This window comes from Cynocephalus volans, chromosome 1 (assembly GCF_027409185.1).
Source record: "Cynocephalus volans isolate mCynVol1 chromosome 1, mCynVol1.pri, whole genome shotgun sequence".
Classification (NCBI taxonomy): domain Eukaryota; kingdom Metazoa; phylum Chordata; class Mammalia; order Dermoptera; family Cynocephalidae; genus Cynocephalus; species Cynocephalus volans.
The window spans coordinates 43,029,885-43,055,844 of record NC_084460.1 but is presented as its reverse complement, the minus strand read 5'-3'; the positions used below and the strand labels follow the sequence as shown (position 1 = coordinate 43,055,844).

The following is a 25,960-nucleotide window of genomic DNA, read 5'->3' as shown; positions in this document are numbered from 1 at the left end:
CTTTTAAAAGATCAAAACTATAAATAAGAGCAAAGCCTCTCCTAACAACCCCCTTCCCGGGCCTGACCCTTCTCCACAACTGACCACCATGCTGACATCCCTGTGCAGGCTCTGGACCTGACTCCACAGTTGCACGTATTCAAGTGCCCATAGACACTATGCCATGTTTTGGTGCGTGTGTGTGTAGACAGCTTCTCACACCACGTACGGTCCAGCATCTTGCTTTCTCTCCCTCTGTTAAATGCTCTAGAGACCTGTCCACCTCACTGCATATAGATACCTCCTCCCTTAGACCTGCTGTGGGGTATGTATATGTATATGAGTAAACCCTGGTTCATATGGCCTTTCCCCTAACGATGGACGTTCAGGCTATGAGGTGGTCATCAGTATGCTTATGAATGATTTCCAGTTCTTCTCCCATATGGTGGGCATATGGTACAGCTGCCCTTCTCTGCCCTGTGATAGTTGTAGTTTATTGAATTATGAGGCCCCCAAACTCACTGAAGTTTGAATTGCATCCCCCAAGTTTTATGTATTAGAAACTTGGCCCCCACTGTGACTGTTAAGAGGGTGGGAAAGCCTATTATGGTAATTGAAAGGTGGAGCCTTAAAGAGGTGATTGGATTGTAGGACTGTGCAGTAGTGCATGGATTAAAAATGGTGGTTGGGGTGTGCTTCTGAGGGCTTTAAAAGAAGAGGAGAGTCTGTCTTTCTCTCTCTCTCTCTCTCTGCCCTCTTTGCTTCCACCATCTTGCAATGTGAGACCCCTGGGGCACTGTCATCACCACCAGATGGACTTTGAACTTCCCAGCCTCAGAAACTGTAAGCAATAAATTTCATTTTCTTTATAAATCACCCAGTTCCATGTTTTTTGTTATAAACAACAGTAACAGACTAATACAGTAGTCACAGTTGTGTGACTTACGTCGACCAATGACGTGTGAGCACAAGTCCCATGTGTCACTTCTGGGTGGAAGCTGAAGAGCCAGTCCCTGTTGTGCCAGGTGCCCTTCCTCCTGCCTGGGCTGTCATGGGTGCATGAAGAAGGAACCACTGTCAATCTGTGTCCCTGAGTAAGGATGAGGCAGAATAGAGCACCCAGCCCACCTGACACAGACATGCAGCATGAGTGAGAAACACTCTTTGCTGTTCATGTCCCTGGGACATTGGCATTGTTACTGTAGCAACATCTTGTCTGCTCTGATTGATGAAATTCTTCTGTGATGGATTGAATAATGGCCTCAAACAATGGTGCCCCCAAAGCTGTCCACATTCTAATTCCCAGAACCTGTGAACATGTTATCTTACATGATAAGAAGGACTTTGCAGATATGATTAAGTTCAGGATTTTGAGATGGGATATTTAAGTTGGATTATTCAGAAGAGCTCAATGTAATCTCAAAGATCCTTATAAGAGGGGGGAAGGAGGGTCAGAGTCAGAAAAATGTGATGTGACACAGGAGAGAGAGAGAGATTGTTCAAAGAATCTACAGGCTGGCTTTGAAGATGGCGCCATGAGCCAAGGCATGCCGGAGGCTTCTGGAAGCTAGAAAAGGCAAGAAAATGGATTCTCCCCAAGGGCAGCCCTGTCAACCCATTTTAGACACCAGAGCTATAAGAGAATAAATGGATATTATTTTAAGAAACTAAGTTTGCTGTAATCAGTTACAGCAAGAATAGGAAACTAATGCATCTTTCAATTCCTTTTTATAAAGCAAACTATGTTTTAATGAACATCTCTCTCCATATCTCTATGATATATATATAGGTGTTTCTCAAATTAGATTTTTAAACAGAGGATGTATCCTACAAAAATGTGTTTTCTTTTTAGAGAGTAAAAAAACTCTCAACTGAATAAAATTTCATTTGAAATTTCTGAAATGCCTGAGCTTAAATACATATTTAATCCATCACTCCCCATCCAATATAAAACTCCAGGTAATTGCCATCCATTCTTCCCATCTGCCTTAAATTGAATGTTCCCCCAAAACCTAATCCCCATTGTAACAGTTGAGGGTGGGGAATTCTATTATGTTAATGGAAGGGTGGGGCCCTGAAGAAGTGATTAGATTGTAGGACCAAGCCACAGTGAATGGATTAAAAACGGTGGGCGGGGGCATGGTTTTGAGGGCTTTAAAAGGAGAGTGAATGAAGAGGTTAGTCTCTCTCTGCTCCACCATTTTCACAGTGTGATACCCCTGCCATCACTGTAGCCACCAACAAGGACTTCACCAAATTTGTTTCCTGGACTTTGAACTTCCCAGCCTCTGAAACTGTAAGCGATAAGTTCCTTTTTCTTTATAAATCAACCAGTTTCAAGTATTTTGTTATAAGCAACAGAAATGGATTGATACACTGTCCTTTATCTTTGTTGAATTAGGCCCAGTCATAGTCTGTGGTTGGCCTGGGGATGATGGATTTTGAGTTTCTTGGCCTGAAAGAACTCACAGAGACCCTCTTGCTGAGAAGAGATAAATTCAGATCCTCTGCCGCCCCCCTCTCCCCACCCCGTATTTATTTGCCCTGACCATAACTGTGCACTCTCTGTTGCCTGTAGATCTGCAGCTATAGGAAATGGCAGGACAATCACCTTGCAGGGTGTCCCCTGGTCTCAGAACCCAATGTCAATTTGCATTTCACTCCCCTGTATTTAACCCAGGAGGGGGTTAGGGAAAGTCACAAACTACCACTACAGTGAAATATCTTCGACTTCACCAACCTTTGTCAAGGCCTGTCCGCACACTCCCTGCGTTTATGGCTAAACCCTGTTCCATTTTCATTTTTCTCCCTGGAGCCCCTGAGATAGAGCAGGCCTGTGGAGTAGGCAGGAATCTTAACGGCTGGTTTGATTGATCAGGTCTCGGCTGTTCTCTCATTTTGGTGTGCAAAGGTTACCTAGCTCCAGAAACAATCAATGGATCACTAATGTATGCGGGCATGTTTTCACCCCCTTTCAGGCCACGGGACATTTTATAGACAGGCTGCCAAGTCATTTTAAAACTGTGAGCATTCAAATTGTTTTTGTAGCTGAGCCCATGCTGGAACACAGCAATTTCAAGCCTTTGTGCAGCTCTGACTCTGCATAAACTGCTAATGGGTACATGGGGAGAGTGAAGTGAGATTGGATGGCTTCCATTTAGTAGGGCAGAAATAGAATGTCGAATAGAAAATGGAAAGATATCATTAACCTCAACAATGACACCTACCTCAACAGAGGCTCTATGGAAGCAGAGGATGGAAGTGATCTTTGAAGATATCTGTGGCTTTACCAGGCACTCAAGTTGGCCCATGTGACACTGTTCTAGGCTGGGCTCCTGCAGTTGAGAATTCAGTTCTCACCTAAAAGACACTCATTTCCAAAGGGACAATCTGCACAGGTGGGAGGGGTGAGAACAACAGAACTGTGGAGGGAAAAGAAAAGAGCTCATTAACACGTCCTTTCACCATTCACTGCTGAGAGAACAAGAGAATGGATTGAAAGTTACCAAAAGTCCAGCACTAGCCAGAAATTCAATCATGGGAATCAACATGACCACCAATAACAATTATTCCATGTTCATGTGGCTTCTCTAGAGTAAACTTATTAATCTCACTTTCTGGCACCCATTTTACTGGTCTTCTGGTAACGACGCACTGATAAGCAATCACTGGTAACCACGCACTGATGAACAATCACTCTCCGTCTGTCACTTCCTGGGTTCCTGATGAGCTCCATGTCTGGGGCTAAGGGTGGAGCATGTGACCTGGTCTGGCCAATCAGCTCACAAATCCCCTTACCTGGAAGTGATTCGAGATGAGCATATGACATGGGGTGGTCCACGCAGGCTGAGCCCTGTCTCTGGAGCAGGAGTGACTGGAAGAGATGCACTCTGGGGCAGGTGCTGCCAGGTGTCCCCACCAGCTCCCTGCCCCTATTCCTCCAGTCCAGAGGCTGAGAGGGCCCTTAACTCGCTTCCCATCCTCCTTTGCAGTGAGGGGTAGTGACGAGGCCCGCTCCAGCCCGTGGAATCGGAGGGGGCCGTCTGTTGTGGTGTGTGGGCGGGAGGTGGAAGGGTCCTGGGGAAGCTTCACTCCACCTGGTAAAAAATGAGAGAGGTGCCAACAAGAGGTTTCCCTTCCCTACCTTCGGTGGATGCTGTTGTGTGAGCACGACATGCTTAGAGGTGCAGCAGCATTGGGACTATACCAAAAAGACTAATAGAATTACAAAATAATCTACCCAAAACCTTCTATTTTGAGTTACTGAATAATTCTCAGAGCTAACTACCTTCAGGCTTCTTGTTATGTGTGTGTGGTGGGGTGGAGGGAAGGGGAGGGAACTAGTATTTATGCCACTTTTTAGACTGAGGTTTTATTGTTCTGATGAAATCATTTTAAGGGGACTTAAGATACAAAAGGTCTTCAAAAAGTTCATAAAAATATTTTTATTATCTTTTAATTCCGTTTCTCTGTGAACTTTTTGAAGTATCCTTACATGGAATGTTCTAAAGCTACTACAAGCCATTTTAGCACCCCAGAGAGCCCAAGAATGGCACTGTTATGAAGGAGAATAGAATTTAAATAATAATCCTAGTTACATTGTTTAATCTCCTGAATCCACCAGTACCTGAAGTTTTACTTCTGAGTTTTTCAGTTACTTGAATGAGTGGGGAAAAAACACACACCAAAGAGTTTTTTGTGTACTCTCACTCAGCAACAATCAGCACAGAAAACTGACTTCTGTGACCAAATGTGTTGGGATTTCTCCCCACCAGAAAGCAAGCCAAGCAACCAGTTCTGCAGCAGAGACCGGGTGGGTGCCCTTCAATTCAATTCCAACACTCTCTACTTGGAAATAGTGTCAGATGCAGCAGGTTGAAGGCTGGGTCCCAGAAGACTGCCCCTCCCCCTCCTCACTTCTGATGCCAGTCACAAGCTATAAGCTGTTCTACCTGTATTTCTGACCCACTGGCTATAAATTGGGGTTCCCACAACCTCCTCCTTGGATTTGATTAATTTGCTGAGCAGTTCACAGAACTCAGGGAAACACTTATGTTTACCTGTTTATTACAAAGGATATTTTGAAGGATCCAAATAAACAGCCAGATGAAGAGATACATAGGGTGAAATCTGGAAGGATCCGAAGCACAGGAGCTTCTGTCCCCTTGGAGATGGGGTGTGCCACCCTACCAGCAAGTAGAGGCAAAAATAATCCCATGTATTCACTCTCCAGAAGCTCCCGTGAACCCTGCGCTTTTGGGTTTTATGGAAGCTTTGTTATGTGGGCATGAGTCATTGGCCATTAATGATCAATTTAACCTTCACTCCTCCTCTCCTCCCCAGAAGTTGGGGGGTAGGACTAAAAGTCCCAACCCTCCAATTCTTCGACTTAGGGGTTGTCAGCCATCAGTCAACTCATTAGCATACAAAAAGACAGTCTTTGGAGATTCTAAGGATTTTTAGGAGTTGTATGCCATAAAAGGGACAGGAACAGGGACAAAGACCAAATATATACTTTATTTCAAAACATCACAATAAATCAATACATTTTACTTTTGCTTAAATCAGTTAAGAATATATTTCTCTTGAAATTGACTGTATTCAACTTTAAAACTTCTGCATAATAAAGGATGTTGTTAAAAATTTAAAGATATTCTCTATAGTAATATTTACAACAGCAAAAGTAAATGAATGAATGAATGAATACATAAATAAATGGAAAACACCCAGATATCTATAACACAATGGTTAAATCAAATATGAGTCATCTATACCATGTGCCACTATGCAATCATTTAAAAAAATAAGGTAGGTCAATGGGTATTTACAGAGAGTTATATCCAAGACATCTATTATGTGAAAAAAAGTAGGTAAATAATAATATTTATGTGTATGAATATCTTACACATATGTATATTTGCATGTCCATATTTATAGAGGTGCATGCACAGAAAAATATTCTAGAAGAATATGTACTGAAGTAATGATAGTGTATGGCAGTGAAATGGTTGGAAAGGAGGATGCTGTTACTCTACGTACGTCCAAATCATTTCAGTTTTAATAAGAATATACTTTATATTACTTATGAAGTTCAAAATTAAAACCTGAAAAAAATCTAAAATAGCTGTATTGTTCTAAGTGGGCTCTGCTTAATGCCAAAAAAAATCCCTAATAAAAAAAGAAAATGGAAAGACAATGAGCAGATTAGGCACATGAACATGCAACAAGGAAGCTGGAAAGTTCTACTTGGCTTTCTGTCTCTGTCCTTCAGTCTCCATGACTGAAGTCGGGGAACCGCCTAAGAATAGTGCTTCCAGCCAGCTTGTTCAGAGTCCCCTTTGTCCCCAGGAATCCAGCTTTCCTACACAGCTTGGACCCAGTCTCTGCCCTCTACAGCCAAGTCTCAGCACCTTGGGCAGGATTCTTGGACCACAAGCTGAACATGGCTGTGGGTGAGCATTCCTACCGAGACCCTCTCAGCCTCATGTCAGCTCCCTCTGAGGGTCTCTTTAAAGAAATCCATTCCACCTTCGTTTTACCAGTCAGGTAATCAAGAGGCGTGAATCTCCATTACTTTGCATTTCCTTCACACATGGGAAACAAGAAGTTGGCATAGCCTGCTTCATGTGCATAAAGCTGCCACTCAAGAGAGTACAATAATTCAGTACAAAACACCAAACAAGCCAGCAAGAGTCATACTATGCTACTATTCTAGAATGACAGTGTTCGCAATAACCACAATATCAGGCGCCTTCTCATTCACTTGGTCACTGTTGGGGAAAAAGAATGAGCAGCACTGAGCTTCAGCTGCCCTGCGCCTGAGAAGCAAGCTCCTGTCATGTTCCTGGCAACAGAGTCTCTCTTTGGTACTGAATGGCACCGTGCTCCAGGACAGGTTAGGAAATGGAGGGAAGAGTGTGATTCTACAGGGCCTTGGAGGTCTTTATAATGTCATTGGCTTTTACTCCATGGGAGATGAGAAGCCATTGGCTCCATGAGCTGCATATGACTCACATGCTGGCAGACCCTTCAGGGTTGGTGGGGAGCAGACAGTCTGTAGAATAGCCCTGTGAGACCCGAGAGGAGGCACCTGCAGTTATCTAGCAGGGAACAGTGGCAGTTAAGGCCACAGTGGTGGAGATGGAATATTGCCAAGGAAACCGATCCTGGGTGTGTTTTGAAAGTAGAACCCACAGGATTTGCTGCTGGATTGCAGGTTGCAGGGACAGAGGGAGAATGAGGGATCACTTTGGCTAAGAGGCTTCTGGATGGATCTGCTTGAAGGACGGTTTTGCCATTTCTGAGCTGGAGATGTCCTGAGAAGGAGGCCAGAGGGTCACTGGGCTGTGATGCCACAGCAGTAAGTCCTGTGGCCATGATATTCCTTGTCCTATCTTTTAACCATCTTTTCACATGTCTCTTTCCCAGCTTTGGGTTCTCAAGGGCAGGGGCTCTACCCTCTGTCACCAGGTAGCCCACATCACAGCCAGGACCTGGAAAATAGAGCAATCAGACAGTGTTTGTGGAAGAAGAAGTTGAGTGAACATATGGCAGATACAACCAACCCTAATATTCTCAGCAAAAAAGGAAAATATAGCTTGTGTCAGATCCTTTTTTAGAACATGTTTTGCTGTTATTATGGCTGTTTTGGACAAGCACTGGTGATATGGCATTATCTGTTAAAACTAAGCTGTGAATTGCTCTGACCAGCAATGACAGTCTCAGGAATCTAACTTGGGGTAAATCACACACACGCACGCACACACACATACACATGGGCATAGGCACAAAGATGCTCACTGTAGCTTTGTCTATAAGAGGGAAAACTCAGGAACAACCCAAATGTCTGTCATCAGGTAAATAAATGAACTGTGGCAGTGATATCACAACAGAAGTCTATCCAGCATGCAAAAGTAAAGTTCAAAACTGTTATCAATGTGAATCTCAAAATGTATCATTGAGTGAGAAAAGCAATTAGGAAACTGACATAGAATGTTTTTATTTATATACAAAATTGACACAATGAATACATATTCTTTTTTTCTTTACTTATAACTTTGATCAAAGTCATACAGGATTGATAATAAAAAACTTCAGCCCACCACTGATTTCTGTTCCCAAGAAACAACCATTTTCAGCAACTTTAGCATTTCTGAATCTGAAAGTATCAGCCTTTACATTTCTTTTTTTTTTTTTTTTTTTTTTTTGAACCGGTAAGGGGATCACAGCCCTCAGCACGGTGTTGTCTGCACCACGCTCAGGCCAGTGAGCACACTGGCCATCCCTATGTAGGATCCGAACCCGTGGCCTCGGCACTACAGCGCTGCACTCTCCCGAGTGAGCCACGGGGCCGGCCCTCAGCCTTTACATTTACATAAGTAATATGTTTATGTTGCTACTTGTTCATTTTTCTAGCTCATCACTCACTGTCTTCCTGCAATGAAACAAAAACATGAGGATTTACTTCTTAGACCAGAGCCTCTCACGCATTTCCCCTTGCCCATCATCCTGAGAGTCATATCGAGACTTGATGTACCTAAAAAATACAGGGGTACATAAAAATGGGGAGATGGGCAAAAGTGTACAAATTTCCAGTTATGAAATGAATAAATTCTAATGGTTAATAACAATGTATTGTATACTTGTATTCAGGTAGTGTATACTTGAAATTTGTTGAGAGTAGATCTTAAGTATTCTTACCACGAAAAAAAGAAAAAGGTAACTATAAGAGGTTATAGATATGTTAATGAGCTTGATTGTGGTATTCGTTTCATAATGTGTGCATATATCAAAACATCACATTGTACTCCTTAAATATATACAATTTTTATTTGGCAATTATACCTCAATAAAGCTGAGGGGGGAAAGAAACATAGTGTTTACACTACTGTTGGGGAAAGCATCCACAGGTGAGCAGTGTGATGTAAAATTTAATTGTCTTTCATTTACAAATTTTTTGCTCTGTTTAGGATTTGTTTTCTTTGCAATGAGTAATGACCTTGATCCCCCACTTCCTTAGTTTTCCATGTGGCTGTCACTAATCCATCCCTAATCCTCTGCGCTGCCCATAGTTCACCTCTCAATGTTATCACACAGGTAAGGGATGGTTTCACATCTTTCTTGGCAACACCCCTCTGGGGAATGGATGCTGTATAGATCTGCTTCAGAGCGGCCATCTGGACATTTCCCTGGTTCTCCAGATCCGTCCTGGGGACTCTCTCCCATGTCCTGTGGCTGGGATCCCACAGCATCCCACTCTCAACCATCCCTCACTTGGGTCGAGCACATCCTCCTCCCAGGGCTTTCTGAGAAAGGGCCCCCCAAAGAGATGGTTCTCTGTGACCTGGCAGGTCTGAAATGTCTTAATTCTAATGTCCTTGCCCTAATCTGTAACCTGACTGTGTTTTACATTCTAAGTTGGAAGTAAATTTCCCAAGAAGTTCAAAGGCACTGCGCCATTCTTGCTTCCAGGGTTGCGTTCTCAATCCTGGTCTTTAATTTGAGATCAGCTCCTTTCTGGCGGCTTTTAGGGTTTTCACTTCCTCCTGGATTTTGATGAATTCATGATGATATTTCCAGTGCTGGGTCTTTCAAAATTCGTCTAAGCACTAAGGGAGATTAGAATGTATATTTAGACATTAATTTTAAAGTTCTGAAAAAGGCAAAGAGACTTTGGAAGACAGTTGGGCAGTTTCTTCCCAAACAAAAATACTCTTACCATGTGATCCAGAAATCGCACTCCTTGGTATGCACCCAAATGAGTTGAAAACTTAAGTCCATACAAAATCCTGTACGTAAATGTTTGTAGCAGCTTTATTTATTTATAACTGCCAAAATTTAGAAGCGATCAATATGTTCTTCAATAAGTAAATGGGTAAACAAACTACAGTATATTCATACAATGGAATATTACCAAGCCACAGAAAGGCACTAAATGAATGAATGAATGAATGAATGAATGAATGAATGAAATTTAAAAGCATATTACCAAGAGAAAAAATCCAATCTGAAGAGGCTACATATTGTATTATTCCAACTATATGACATTCCGGAAAAGACAAAACTATGGCCACCTTAAAAAGGTCAGTGGCTTCTAGGGGTTAGGGAGGAGGGAGAGATGAATTGGTAAAGCACAGGATAGTTTTTAGGGTGGTGAAATTATTCCGTGTGATACTGCAGTGGTGGATACACCTCATTATACATTCGTCCAAACCCACAGAATGCACAACACAAAGAGTGAACCCTACTATCTACTGTGGACTTCTGGTAATAATTATGTATTAACATTGACTCATCAATTGTAACAAATGTTCCACACTAAGTTAGGATGTTAATAATAGGGGAAAGTGAGGGGAGCGGTGTCCTGAGGGGGTAGACCGTAACTCTGTTTTTCACTCAGTTTTTTTCTGTAAACCTAAAACTGCTCAAAGAAACGAAGTCTATCATTTTTAAAAGAAAACAGGCAAACAGGGAAAGTCACTCATACCCTAACCCATTTTTTTTTTGGTAGAGTTAAGCCACATTAGCATGGCCAGATTCACCGCCACCAGCACTTCCCAAGATCAGACCCAGGACCTTGGGCCACCACGCTGGGAGCTCCCTCAACGCTGGGAGCTCCCTCAATGCTCGTCCAAACCCGCCAGGCTCGCCAGGAGAAATTCAGACCCTTGGGCATGTCACCTGGGCAGCCTGGGGCAGGACAGACCCACATTCCTCGCCCTGCCAGGGCCCTCTGCCTGAGACAACCCCTATCAGAGGAACTAGAAGCAGAGCCAGCCCTAAGGGCTGTCACGAAAATATCTTTCAAACACCTTCAGGGCTGGCACGAGCCCCCCTCCAGCCTACGGATACAACTCCTGTTTTACCTTCTGTTGCTGAGGGCAGGGAACCCTCCAGCAGACCAGGAGCCAGGACACAAGCCAGCAGCTGTCGCCTCTGAAACCACAGCCCTCCCTGTGCCGCCCCTGCCCTCTGTGTGCTGGGTCCAGCTGGGCCTTGGCCTGGTGCACAGACGGCCTTGGGGAGCCGGCGTCCTGGTCGGGCTGGAGCCTCGCAGATCCACAGGCGGCCTCTGGCTCCTCCACCCGCTGGGCTCCAGCCCTGTCTCTAACTCTCTTTGCTTGAGTTACATAAATAAACAAACACACGAGTATGTGGCTGGATCCCTGCCCTGCTTTGGATCCCTAACCCCAGCTGGTGTGCTCCCGACTTGCCAAGATCTGAGTAATTGAGACGAGGGAAGACCTCTGACTCCTCGGGTCTGGGCCATCTGCGGGAGCAAGAGTCCCTCGCGGAAGACAGTCATCTTACAGTTTCTTACACGGCAGCCATTTGTGCTCTTGTATCATTGTCTTGCTAAGCCCTAAGCTCCATAAAAACTAAACTATATGTTTTCAATTTATCGCTCATTTCTCTTCCCTCCCATTACACACAACAGATTATTATCTCTTAAAGGCAGGTCTGTAGCTTATAAAAATTGCAGATTCTCAAATTCCACCCCTAAACTATAGATGTTGGGCCCTTGGAGTCAAACATTTTCACAAGCTCCTCAGGGGATTCATAAGCACATTTACTTATGAATCACTCTGTAGATGACAAACAGACCTATTTCTCTCTGTAGATAAAGAATAAGACCAGCCTTTCTGTTTGTATGTAATGTAAATATTCATGCAATTTAAGTCTACTTTCTTACTATTTGTTTTCTGTCTGTAACATCTTTCTCTGCTTTCCTGCCTTATCTTGTATTGTCAAGTATTTTCATTACTCTATTTCATAAACTATAATTGTTCATTTTAGTCTCTTCATTATTCTTTTAGTGCATACGGTAGGGATGACAATATATAAAATTCATCCTAAATCAGGATCTTACCATTTCCTGAACAGTAAAGAACCTTAGAACACTGTAACACCATGTACCATCCTTCTGAGTACTCGAGTCATCATTGCCATATAATTTAACTCTACATATATTGTGAACCCCACGGACATTATTATTATTGTTTGTGTACTCATTAATTTTCCCACATCTGCACCCTTTCTATTGCTCGTTCTTTCTTGCATTTCTGCATCTTCGTTTAGAATCATTTTCCTTCTGCTTAAAGAACTCCTTTCCGTGTTTAGTGCAGATCTGCTGGCAATAAATTCTCTCAATTTCTGCTTCTCTAAAAATTCCTTTATTACACCTTGACTCTATTTTCAATGAATATAAAATTGTAAATTGGCGGTTGTTTTAATCAGTGTCAGTCCATCATCTTCCAGTTCCACTGTTGTTATTGAGAAGTAAGCTGCTTATTTACCGTCTGTCCCTTGAAGAACATGCAAGGTTTTTCTCTGGCTGTGTTTGAGTTTTTTATTTTGTGACCTGATGTATTTTATCTGTTTTGGAAAATCCTCAGGGCATGTCTCTTCACATAGTGCTTCTGCGACATATTCTCTCTTCTCTCTTTTTAGAATCTTAATTACACATATTTTAAACCTTTTCATAATAGTCCATATTTTCTAATGTTCTCTTCTGTATTTTCAAAGTTTTTATTTCATGCTTCAGCACGGATATATTCAACAAATCTAGCTTCTGCTTTGTCTAAATTATTGATATACCAATCTCTTGTGTTTTTAATTTTATATATTTTGTTTTCAGTTTGAGACTATTCACTCAATTCTTATTTTATAAATTCCATTTCTCTGATAAAATACTCCAGCTTTTCATTTGTTTCAGTTAATGTATTGCTAATAATTATTTTAGAGTTTTTATCTGATTTTTGTAGTAACTGGTCATCTGTGGATCTTTTTCTTGTCTGTTTTTTGACACTTTGGTTTTTGGTCTTTTGCCTGTGCTTTTGTTATTTCTGGCATCTTTTTTAAATGAATGCTGGATATTTTGTTTGAAAAATTCAGTATCTCTTGGTGATATCTTTTCCCAGAGAGTAAATTCTTCTGTCAACCACTAGGGGCAGATTACTTTAATCAAATCTGGATTAAGATCATGGAAGGTTGAGTTTCTGTCTTCATAAGGCTTAGTTGATTTTGGTTTGACCTTACCCCTAGGGTCAGTCCTTCAAGGTTCTCAACTGAAAGAATTGCATACTTTCTCGAACTCTTGTTTGTTGAGCCTTGAACTCTAACTTTTGTTGTTACGATATCATAATGTTAGTCAATGCTGTGCTTAGTCTCTTGGCTTTTCAGGGGCCCACTCTCAGCTTGGCTTCTGACCATCTCATTCTGTGCAGCTTAGGAGCCAGCAAATGCCTCAAGAGGGAAAGTGCTGCAGAAATCAGACTCGCTGCCAGGGGTTCCATTTTCTCTGATGTCTCAGGCCCTCAAACCCTGGCTTTCTTGTTATCCTTGAACGTCAACGTTTGTCTCCCCAGATCTGTGAACTTGGCATAGAGCTCTGAACGGCCACTTTCTTTCTCAGTATCTCTACACTTAATGAATTAGCAACTAGGTCAGGGAGAAAAGAGGTGGAGAATGTAGGGCTCACATCAATGCAGTTCACTTTTCTCTGGGATTGTGGACTCTCAAGTTCTGGCAGCCTATATTGCCTTCTGATGCCTTCAAACAACTGTTTTGCTTCTGTCTCTCTCCCTCTCTCTCTCTCTCTCTCTTTGAGTTTATTAAGCTTAGCTAGGTGATCCCTTGGTCTGATACAAGCTATTCCATCATGCCTAAATATGTATGGGTCCCTTCTTGCATTTTTTTGACCTCTGAACTTTTGTTGGCCTCCTGTTTCCCAAAGGATACCCTGATTCTGCTGCCTCAACACTTCAGAACTTAGGTGTCATTGGTTTTGGGGGGCCCACTTTCAGCTTGGCTTCCTGCACGATGGTGGTCTTTTGGATGTTTTGCATGGAGTTGCTGTTGTCCAGGGCATCACTGAGACTCAAGTCCTTCCTGTCTTCTAGCATGCAGTGGTAGATGGCAATCTCAGCCTCCAGCTTGACCTTGATGTTGAGCAGGGCTTCATACTTCTGGGCCTGGCACTGCCCTTCTGCCCAGGTCTGTGCCAGCTCTGACTCCAGGAGCAGCAGCATCCTGCTGAGCTGCTCCATCTACGTGGTATAGTGGGCATCCACCTCCCTCAGGTGTTTCTCCAAACTGGCCTTCAGACTTCTCATTGAGTCCAGGTTGATCTCCAAGGACTGGATCATATGCCTCTGTGAGCATCATCTTGTCAGCTCCGATCTCTGCGGACTGCAAGGTGACCACTGTGGTGCTCTCCTCAGTCTGCTGGGACCAGTACTTGTCCAGCTCCTCTCGGTTCTTCAGAACCAGTTGGTCATACTGGGCCCAGATGTCCACCATGATCTTGCTGAGTTCTTGAGATCCGGGGGCATCTACCTCCATGGTCAACCCATAGCTGGCAATTTGGGCTGGTAGGTCTTTTACTTCCTGCTCATGGTTCTTCCTCTAGAAGTAAAAGAGGCCCTCCTGGGGAGCCTCAATCTCTGTCTCTAGCTGCAGCCAAGTGACGTTGGTGTCATCATAACCTTGCAGAGACCATGGACATCGCTCTCCACAGACCAGCTCATGGCCAGCTCTGTCTCATTCTTGACTCTAAAGCCATCAGCAGCAAGACGGGCATTTTCAATTTGTAGGACGATGCAGGCATTGCCCAAACAATTTGCAAAGATCTGAGCCCTCAGGCCCTCGATGGTCTTGAAGTAATGCCCCCAGTCTCTGACCTGTAGCTCCTTCTTCTCCAGATGTTCCCAGATTTTGCTCTCCAGCTTCCAAATCAGTCTCTGGGCCCCTCACTCTGTCCAACTAGGAGCCCAGGCTGTTGTTCCTGTCTTGCGTGGTCTCCTTCTCAGCCTGGGTGTTCCCCATTCCCACCAGACCCCCAGCCATCCCCGCGACCAAGCTCTTGTCCCCCAGCTGCCCTGGAAGCTGGTGGAGCAGGACGTGGAGATCCAGGAGCCCAAGCCCCCAGCACCTACGTAGATGCTGGCCATGCTGCTGGCCGGCTGGACCCGGTGGCTGGGGGCCCGGACAGAGCCCAGGGACCAGTAGTTGGTGGACAAGGTGGTAGAACAGGTGGAGAAACTCATGCTGTCCTGGGAGGAAGGCGAGAAGCCGGGACTCGGGTTGGGACCACCCCTTCTGCATTTTAAGTTAGACATGAACACCTAGAAATCTGGGTGGGAGAGATTCATCCTATCTCCTAACTAGATAAATGGTAAATTGTTTCAGTAGCTAGTTTCTCATGAAACCAAAATTTGCAGTATTCCAGCAATGTACAAAGACTAAAAGAGTGTCCAGATTCCAAACCCAGATATCTACCAGGCAGGTAAGTCAAAGAGGGAAGCAATCCAAGAATCAGAAAAAGGGTAAATTCCACGATCGAAGAGGAGGCTCTGGGACTGGTGGGACTAAGGGAGAGCAGGAGGAGAGTCTTCCCCCCAAGGGGTTGTCAGTACTAGCTGTTTGTGGCAAGGTGGGAAAGTGGACTGAACATTGGCACAGCTCAATTATTTTAACATATAAGAGAAGCTTGATATGAAAACACACACTTTTAAAATTCTGATAATTTTTAAAAACACTATGCCTCCAATAATACTAGTAATGACGGTTTGGCACAGAGGTTTACAGCATAAGCTCTGGAGTCAGACCATCTGGGTTCAAATCCTGCCTTTACTCCCGCCTAGCAGGTGACTCATCGTAAGCCATTTAACCCCTCTGGGTCAGAGTTTCCCCATCGGCAAAATGGGAACGATAAGAGCATCTACATCGTGGCATGTTCGGGAGAATTAGACAAGTTATCATACGTGAAATACATAGAACCTGAGACCATAAATGCTAAAAGTGATCATTAAACAAAGAAACCAACCAATTTGCAAGATAGAGTTCCGCTTTACTTTTAACCCATAGGTCACCATATTTAAGCATCCATCTGGTTCATTCTACCTTGGTCTATGGTTGGGGGCAAGTTTGAGGTGCAGAAAAGGGGAGAGGACCTGCTCAGGCATGCATGCAGCTCCTTAATTATAAAACCGGGTCTGGGACTGGAGTTTTCTGTTGAAGAATTTTATCAATTACATTCTGTGCCCTGTAAACCAAGCAGCTAATTTCCGTTGAAGGCAGAGAGGTCGAATCTCCCTCAAACTATAGATAATTCTCTAAGTGGCGCATCTGCCCTGACTTCACTGCGATCATTAGCAGAGCCCCGTGTGCTCCGGCTGTGAGAGGAGAGGGAGGCCCCAACTTATCATTGCTCATCTAAATGTTTAATAATGCTCCAATCTTCAGATCACTGGGGTAATCAAACCCAAATGAGCCTGGTGCTCAAAGCCACAGAATAACAAGGGGAGTGAAAGGAGTAATGTTTCTTTAATGAAAATTTCATCAACGCAGATTTCTCATTGAATATTAAGGTCTCGGCGTGAACACTGCAGCAGAGCAGCTTCTGCTGCGACCTTGACCTTTATCCCTCAGAGACACAAGTGCAAAGTCAGGCTGGTTTCACTTGCTTGGTGGCAACACAGGGGGCCGTCCTGGCAGCGGAAGGAAGATCCTGAGCCTGGGGACAGTCGACTCAGACCCCTGTTCCTTCGGAAGGTTTCCTGAAGATCTCAGCACCCCTTTCCCATGGGCTGCTCCTCCAGAGACGTCCCACACCCCAGGCAGTAGCACCTCGGTTCTGCCAGCTGCTCAGCACACATCCTGGGAGTCATCCTTCACTTGCTCATGCTTTCCTCCTGCTACTCTATTCATTCAACCCATCCTCAACCACCCTTGGCCCGACCTTCACTCAGATCCCCCAGCTGGGCATCTCGGACCTGCCCAGCTACCTGCCTGGCCCCACCGCCTCATCTCACCTGAGTCCCTCCACGGCCTCCTCACTGGTCCAGCCACTTCTGCCCCGGTCCCCTCTGTCTCCTCACAGGGTCTGAGGGTCTATTCGGAACAAGTCACAGCACGTCATTCCTCTGCTCACATCCGTCCAAAGACTCCCATCACACACAATGAAAGCCATGTTCTTTCGGTGGCCGGCAGGGTTGCACAGGGATCCAGTCCTGCCTTCTCTCTGACCTCAGCCCCGACTGTCCCGCTGGCCCACCGCCCTCCAGCCACACTGGCCTCCTGCTCTCCAGACCCATGGCACATGCCTGCCCCAGGCCTCACACTGGCTGTTGCCTTTGCCCTGGACCATCTCCCCAGAACCCACAGCTCCCGTTTCTTCAGGACCCTGCCCCATGTCTCCATCTCAGAGAGGACGCCCAGCACCACCCTGCCCCACCTCGGCATCTGCTGCAGCTGTCTCCTGGTCACCACCGCCTGGCTCCTGACGTCCTGTGGTCTAGCGTTGCTGGCTCCCCTGCCAACCAGGGAGCTCCCTGAGAATTCGCTCTGTTCGCCTTTTCCTCCACTGCCTGGAAGAGCCTCAGCTCATGGCCTGGGGTCAACAGCGATCCCTGGGTGAGTGCAGAAAAGAGCAGCGAGGCTCGGCATGTTGCTAAAATAAACTCACCTGCATTAGTGGAGCACCTGCTGCTGTCAGGCCTGGTCCGGGTCCTGGGGACACACCAGGGGACAAAAGAGCAGGAGTCCCGGCCTCGTGGAGCTGACCCTCTGTGCATGGACAGACACTGAACAACCCACATGCTGGTGAGGCACTTCAGTGCAGACAGAGCTCCCAGGAAGCCTCTTCAGAGAAGGGGTCATTTGAGCTGAGCTCTAGGAACGAGAACAATCCGTGTGAAGATTGGGTGAAGAGCACAAAGGTTTAGAGTTTTCCAGGCACAAGGAGGAGGCCTTTACCTTCAGCCATAGAGACCGAAGGGACATTATGACATGGCGACGTCGTGCTGGGCCTTATGATGATGACGGCAGCTGATGCTCACTGACCCCTGCACACTTTGCAGACATCATCTCACTTAATCCTCAAATGACCTGATACGGTAGGTACTGTTATCAGCCCCATTTTACAGATGTGGAAACTGAAGTTAATGAGTGCCCAGTCACATTTCTGTAAGGCCATTATCACAATAATGCTCTGTGATAATCCACCCCAAACTCAGTGACTTATAACACCCATTACTTCCCAGTGCCCAGAGCTGCAGGTCATTTGGGGTCAGCTGATCCAACTGGCCTCACAGGGGGTGACTCTGCTTCGAGCTCAGCCCCAGGCTGCTGTTCTGGTTCAGGTCAGCCCTGCGAAGCTGTCATCAGTCTTAGGTCTCAGCAGCTCCTTTCCATGGGAAATGGCAGGAACCAAGGCCCAAGCCAAACCGTACAAGTGCATTTAGGGCTCCACCTGCGTCATGCCCGTGAGTGCTCCATGGGCCAACGCAGGTCCCCTGGCTGAGCCCACATCTCTAGGAGGTCCCATGATGTCACATAGCAAAGGGGGATGTGCTGTCCTCTAGCAGGGGAGTGAGGCACTGGGACCCAGGATTCCCGACCACAGACTCTCAGGGTGGTGACCCAGCTGGGCACTCCTCTGGACAGTCCCGCACCCCCAGTGTTGTCTTCACCACCATGTGGCACTGCCTCAAAGTCACAGGGAGGGGTTGAGAGTTTGATCTGGGAGCAATGGGCAGCTGTACTGGGTGGAATAGTGTCCCCCAAAATTTCACGTCTACCGGGAATCTCAGAATGTGAACTTGTTAGGAAACAGGGCCTTTGCAGGTTTAATTAGTTCAGTTAAGATGAGGCCATACTGGATTAGGTTGGCCCTAAATACAATGAGCGGTGTCCTTATAAGAAGGCCACGTGAAGACACACAGGGAAACATCATGTGACAAGAGGCAGAGACTGGAGTGATGCGTCTACAAGCCGAGGAACACCAGGAGCCACCCGGAGCCACAAGGGAGGCCTGGAGCAGACTGTCCCTCAGAGCCTCCAGAGGGAGCCACCCTGCCAGCACCTTGACCTCAGACTTCTGGCCTCCTGAGCCCCGAGGGAAGAATTTCTGTGGGTTTAGACGCCCAGTCTGTGGTAATTTGTTACAGTAAACCTAGGAAACTAACACAGAAGCCCTCAGTACGTTCTCCAGGGGGAAGCACGTGGTCTGATCTACATTTTGGCTATGACAAGCAGACAGTGGGTGTCTCTGTCCCTGAATTAAATCCCTGAGGGCTGCCTCGGCCGTGCTCTGGCCTCAGCCTCCGTGAGTGGAGCGCCAGGCTCGGGCTCACGCCTCCTCCAGCCCGTCCTCACCTGCTCGCTCTCACAGGGCATTTCTGGTCCACTCTTCACCCCAACACCAGCTCTGTGGGCTGAACGATGTTGCTTGTAGTCACTTGTTTGTTGACATATTTGTGCCTTTTGTCCCTATTTTCCTCAGGAACATGTCAGAGCATAGAGGAAAGCCCTCCACCCCCCACAGCCACACATGACCAGATACAGCAACGCTAAGCGGGTCCCTCTCCTGTCAGGGCAGGGAGAAGACCCTCGGCCTGAGGATGTGGAGCAAATCACCTTTGGCTCCTGAGCCTCAGTTTACCCGTTTGCAAAATGAGTGGGTTTGGCTAAATGTCTTCCAAGGGCTCCTCTGACTCCAACCCTTTATGATTCAAATACTTACAACTTCATTCCACGGTTCTTTCACTCATTCCGCAAATGCTCATCAAGAGCTTAGTCTGCAGTTGGCCCTTTTCTTAGAGCAAGGATCCCACAGCGAACAGAGAAGTTCCTCTCTCGTGCAGTTGACATTCCTGTGGGTGCAAATGACAATAGGGAGATATAAAAAGAGTAAATCAATTTCAGATGGTGACAGCTCTGTGCAGGAAGTAGGGACGTGGTGGAGCAGAGCCACGGGCTTCCTTGGGTGGGATCGGGGCGTGTGTTCTCTGAGCAGGTGACCCCTGAGCTGAGACAGCAAGGGCGTGAGGGAGCAGGGCACGGGCAGGCTGTGCAAGAGCCTCCAGGAAGAAGCGACAGCAAGTGCGAGGGCCCTGGGGCAGGACGACTCGGGGTGTGGAGGAAGAGCTGGAGGCCGCTGTGGCGGGACTGGAGGGAGTGACGGGAACGGTGGTGGGAGACGATCTGGGGGAACCAGCGGGAACCACGCGGGGCGGTGGGAGGTGATGAGGTGGCGCCCACCCTCTCCCTAGTGCAGGGGGAGCCACTGACACTTTTACTCAGGAGCGACACAGTCTCGCTTGCATTTTAAGGTGCTCACTCTGTGCGTGTAGAGAGTAGATTTGGGGGACAGGAAAAGAGTGGGAACAGGAGAAGTGTCAGGGGCTGTTGCAGTGACCCAGACAAGGACAGAGGTGCAGACTCGGGGACAGCACAGCAGTGGCAGGAGGGGACAGGACAGACTGGAGTCTGTTTGTAACTGAATGGATTCGTGGTGGCCGGAAGAAGAGGGAGGATCCAAGGATGCCACGTGGGTCATTGGCCTGAGGAACCTGGTGGCACCACCTACTGGGAAGGGGAACACTGGGTCTTCGGTGGCTTTGCTGAAAAGGGGCCAGATCTGAAAGCCCAAGAGGCTGCGACTGCTCGGTCCCTGGGCTGCCTCCCGCTGGGTCATCTGGACTGGGGGCCAGGGGCACGGAGGGACCCGCCTGCCAGTTCCCATGCCCAGGCCTCGGCGAGGAATGAGCCCCGTGAATACCGTGGATCAGGGCACGGCCAGCATCTGGTGGCTGCTGGGCAGAGCCGAGTCCGAGATTTATGAAGAAACCGTGAGGAGCTCAGTGATCCTTCAAGGAGCGTTTCACTCATCACGATCCTTCCTGACACCCCAAACCACAGGATGAAGAATTGTCAGAGGACGGCGTTCTCCCAGAACCTGCAAGACTGCCATTTGGATTTGAACAAGGCTGCTTTCTTAGCCCCAGCCTCCCTCGAAAGCCCGTGCTATCCACTGGAAATAAATTTAGCTGCAGAAAAATGTTGAGATTTCAGACACTTGGCTTGATCACAGACACGTTTTTCATCAGTCCAGCTGTTGTACTTCCCAGAAGGCTCTGGGGCCTTCATTAGACACCAAGTCGTCTTTTAAGTGCAATAAGGAAGGAAGGAAGAGAACAGAAAAAAGAAAGAAAAAAAGAGAGAACAAAAGAACAAACACGAAAGAGAGTGATAGAAAATATGAGAAAGAAGAAAGATGGCTGTATTAGTCCGTTTCTGTTGTTTATAACAAAATTATGCAGAACTGGGTAATTTTAAGAAAACAAAATTTATTGCTTGCAGTTCTGGAGGCTAGGAAGTCCCAAGTCCAGGGAACACATCTGGTGAGGGTCTTGGTGGTGGTGACAGTGACACAGGGTATCACATTGCCAAATGTCAGAGCAGAGACAGGGACAGACTCTATGTGCTCCCCTTTTAAAAAAGCCCTCAGAACCATTCTCCTGACCACCGTTATTAATCCATTCACTATAGCCTGGTCCTACAATGTAATCACCTCTTCAAGGCCCAACCTTTCAGATACCATAATAGGATTTCCCACCTTAACAGATATAGTGGGGATTAAGTTTTGGGGGGACATTCAACCCAAGGCAAGGGCTTTCTACATCCAGATGAGACACAAAATTTTCATTGATTCTTTCAAATGTTCTCTGTACTGGACTCTAAGTATTCAGCCAGTTTTGCTTATTTAAGTTTTCCAGATGTAAGTGCTCCTTGATTTTGGATGTTGGGCACAAAAATATCTCCTCAAGAACCAAGCCTTTGTCTACATTTCCTTTTGGGGTGGCTTTAGCAACTTTCTCAAATCAGCAGCAGATACCCCTCTTTGGCTATAGTAATCACCATGGTTCTTGAGCATAAGGCAGACATGGTGGCCCCATGTGCGCCACTGTGATGCGCTGGCCCTCGCCACCTGGTGTGGTCCCCCAGGACCTGTGAAAAGAGAGCGGCTCTCAGTTGCACCCCACGGGGAAAGGAAAGCGTAGCAAGGCGGCGAACTTTCTGGGTCAGACGTGGCCCTACAGGGTGGGATGTGCCCCCGGAGCCTCCTCCCAGCGCCCTTCTCCAAAGACACTTCACTGTTTGCCCAGGCAGAAGATTCATTCCTGGTTGCCTTGGCCTTCAGAGGACCTGCCCTGGGTGTCAACAGAGGGTTTGCCAGGAGGGTGGACTGGCCTTCCTTGGTGAGTTCCACATGTGGATGGGGCCAGAGCGGGAACCTGGCAAAGCCAAGCTCAGTGTCGCCTCGTAGGGGAGGCCCAGAGGTCCGTGTGCTCACCTGCTGTGGCTCCCACCAGCCCCCGGGCAGCCGATGCCCCCACAACCCAAAGTCAGAGAGAGGCGGAGAGTCACACTGCCTCCTGCATTGCAACCACAGGGCAAGAGGTCCTCAAGATGCGTCCTGACAAAATCTAGAGAGGAGGGTCGGCCTCTGCGTAAGAGTCACAGGGCCCTTGCTGTGTGGTTGGTTGTGCATTTTCCCAGGCTAAAAAGAATTTAAACAAATACATATTTTAAATATATATATTAATATATAATATATACTACATATTTATATTTAGATATATATAAACAAATATATTTTTAAACATATATATATCACTGATATCATGGGGCTGCTTTTATTATTACACATATACAGAGACACAAAGCAGTGAGTCATTATTCACTTTAAGCAAGGTTCCAGCCTCAGTGAATTTTGTGCCAAGACCCTGTCTTATGTTTCTCTCACGACAATCCTGGTCTTTATGACTTTGGTTTATGAAGACCACTGGTTGGAAAGATATGAATGTTTAAAGATCTTTTTCCCCAAGATGTACACATGGTAATACGTATTGCCAAAAATTCATTTGTGTGCCTCTGGATAAAAGTAAATTTCACACATTAATAGCAAATATATCAATTGATGGAATTTACTTATTTAGGGGTCATTGAGGAAGCAGATATAAATTATTCTTTCCTCTTATGACAGCAAAATACCAGGCGAATAAAGAAGGAAGGACATGAACATAACTCTAAAACAGAAGGAAAATCACTGTTTTTTAAAGAAATATATAAACAGTAAGTAAGAGAATGCATAACAGAGTGTGTTTATGAATTCTGAATCTTGCCAAAACCAAAACAATTTTTGAGAAAATATTTAATGTGTCATTGGTAACCCTGAACATATCATATTCAAGTGTCTTTAGTAGACAGTAGGGCCAGCCAGAAATTAAAGCCAGTATTTAAGAGGATATAAAAAGTTATACTAGAGGTAACATTTTGAACTCATAATGAGAAGGAAAATTGTGAACACAAAAAGTGCAAATAAACAATATTCACTTGAAGTTTCCAAAAAATGAAGATTTTTAATTTTATGTACCTTTTTCTGCCAAACATGAACAATTATGCACATTTTAGTTTTTTTTTTTTTTTCTTTGTCTTTCAAGAAATGATAAAGAGGCCAATGAGTTTCAGGCATGATTCGGCCTGGGACATCTCCATATTCACAGGAAGCCACTTTTGGATTCACTTAGTGTCAAGAGACCATCCAGCTCACCAGGGTCCAAACAAAGTGAGAACAACATTAAGAATGAAAGCCTAAATCAGCTCCAATTAAAAGACAATATTTTTTTTTTATCAGGGAGGATGTTCTCTATGAGGTCTTAACAGTAGACAAGCATCTATCCATGCATCTGAGATCTTTTCTAGGTTGCTCTCTGTATTAAACAGGACTCTAGATTACAAACAACAGAAATCAAATTAAATGGATAAAAAAATGGAGATTTACTAGGTTATATCTTTTTAAAATTCCAAATATAAACTAGCTTCAGGCATGGCTGAGTCTAGATTTCCAGGTGCGGGCAGAATCTCTCACCATCCCTGGGCCTCTCTTCTCCTCTGTGGGGCCCATTCCTGGGCAGCCTCTCCTTGTGGCCTGGCTCCTGGCAGATGCAGCAACCCTAGTAGAAACATGACTTTCCTATCCCACAATTTAAATGGAAGAATTGAATCTCATTGGCTTTGACTGGGCCCCTTGGCCATCCTTGAGTCAGCCTCTGTGGCCAGAGCACATGGAACTCTCTGACAGTTCAGCCCTGAGTCAATTCACATGGCTGTAGAAAAGCCCCCAGTCTAAGACTTCTAAAGGAAAACTTGACTCTTTGCAAGGGCTGTACAACAGGAAGGAGAAAGGCACTCACCAGCTTCTTGATACAGCAGAACATCAAGCTTTCTTCTGTACCCAGATATTCCCAACACCCCTCCAAGTTTTGCCTGGAAAGGAGGTACCATGTGACTCTTGGGTGGGGAAAAAGAGTTGGCTGTGGGGTGTGGAGGGGAGCAGACCCCCTAGTTATGGATCAGCATCTTCACAGAGGCGTTTGAAAGGGTTCCGACAACATACATTTCAAAGAGGTCACAGTATTTTTCCAGTAAAACATTTAAGGTGGGAAAAAAGAATTAAGAATCCCTTTGCTAGTTGAGATTTTTAACATGTAAAATAGGTGGTATGAAATTCTGTTGATCATGGTGGGCTAGACCCCTGGGTGAGCGGCCACCTGAGCTACCTGCAGAAGGACAGGTGAAGGGTGGCTTCCCGGAGGAAAGCAGAGGGGCTGATCCTTGAAGACAGGTAAACAGCAGACGTGCACATCAGCGCTCTGACATGTTACCTGTGTTTTCAGACACAACTCTTCCTCTTGCTCCTTGGCATGGCCCCGAATCCAAAGACAGGTGGGGTGTGCCTTTACAAGGGATGCTTCCTAAGGGAAACCACAATTCAATTCAGCCAAACATACTGGGTGATGAATGTGAGCTAGTATCATGCTCAGCATTGGACAGATGCAGGTGAATTAGGCCTGTTCTCCTGTTCCCCAGATATCACACCAGATAGTAGAAAAGACAGATCCGTAACCTGGTAGTTATAATGTAACTTGATAAATAATAAAAAGATAATCAGGAAATGTTATTTGAATACGTAAGTGATGAAAATGAGTGCACATTTCTGGGGGGGGTCTCAGTTGGACCCAAAGCTTTGCACAATGCGGTTCCTGCCATCTCGCCAGCCTCATCTTCTGTCATTGCCCACCCCACCCCCATTCCTACCACTCCAGCCACACTGATCTTCTTTAAGTTCCTTTCATGTGACAAATTCTGCTTTATGTGACGTCTATGCACAGGTTGTTCTCTCCATCTGGAATACCCTTTCTTCCACACCTCCAGCTAAGTAGCCCAGTCTCATCTTTCTGGGCCCATTTTAACTGTCACCCCCTCCAAAAGACCTTCCCTGACAACCCTGTTCAAAGAAGCCTCTCTCTCCCCGACCCCCATTCTCCATCTCCCTTTGTGTTTGTTTCGTTCCATAAGTGTCTATGGAGTGTCTACTATATGCCAGACACTTCCTAGGAGCCAAGGATACATCACTGAGCAAACAGACAATCATCACTGCCCTTGTGGAGTCTATATTCTAATGAGGGGAAGAAAGGAGTGACTCAAACAAATAGGTAAACGTTATAGTTTGTTAGAGGGTGATGGTGCTGTGGAGATAAAGACAACAGGAAGGAGAGAGACGTGCCGAGGGGTGCAATTTAACAAGGACAGGCAGAAAAATGCTCCCTGAGAAGGCGATATTTGTACACATATCTGATGGAGTGAATGATACAGTCAGCAAATAGCTGGACAAAAAGTCTATCAGAGCATAAAATAAACACAAATAGTGCTTGGGATGGGAGTGAGCCTGGAGTCACTGGGTAAACATTCCCATCTCAGCATCTCAGCGGACAATGTGGCATGTTCTACATGGTTCCTGACAGGGTCTCCAGTGGGACTGAGCCCCGTTACCCACTTATGTGCACCCCAGTTGTCTATTGCTGCTTAGCAAACCACCTCAAAACTTAGGGGCATAAAACAACAACCAGTTTTTTCTGCTTGTTGATTTCGTAGGTCAGGAATCCAGATCTGACACAGCTCCATGATGTCTGAGGCCTCCACTGGGAAGAGTTAAAGTGTGGGGTGTGACTCAAATTGCTGGGGGCTTGAATCACCTGGAGACCTCTTCATTCACATGTTTGATGTCTGCCTGGAACGGCTCAAAGCTTAGTCTTGGGCAGAACTATCCAGCAGAGGGCCTGACTGTGTCCTC

The 25,960-nt window shown here is 45.8% G+C and overlaps 1 pseudogene; it reads right to left on the bottom strand.

Annotated features, from left to right (window-relative positions):
• Positions 1-13,742: 13,742 nt before the first annotated feature.
• LOC134375926 (keratin, type I cytoskeletal 18-like) lies at positions 13,743-15,026 on the bottom strand (annotated as a pseudogene).
• Between the last annotated feature and the right edge of the window lie 10,934 nt (positions 15,027-25,960).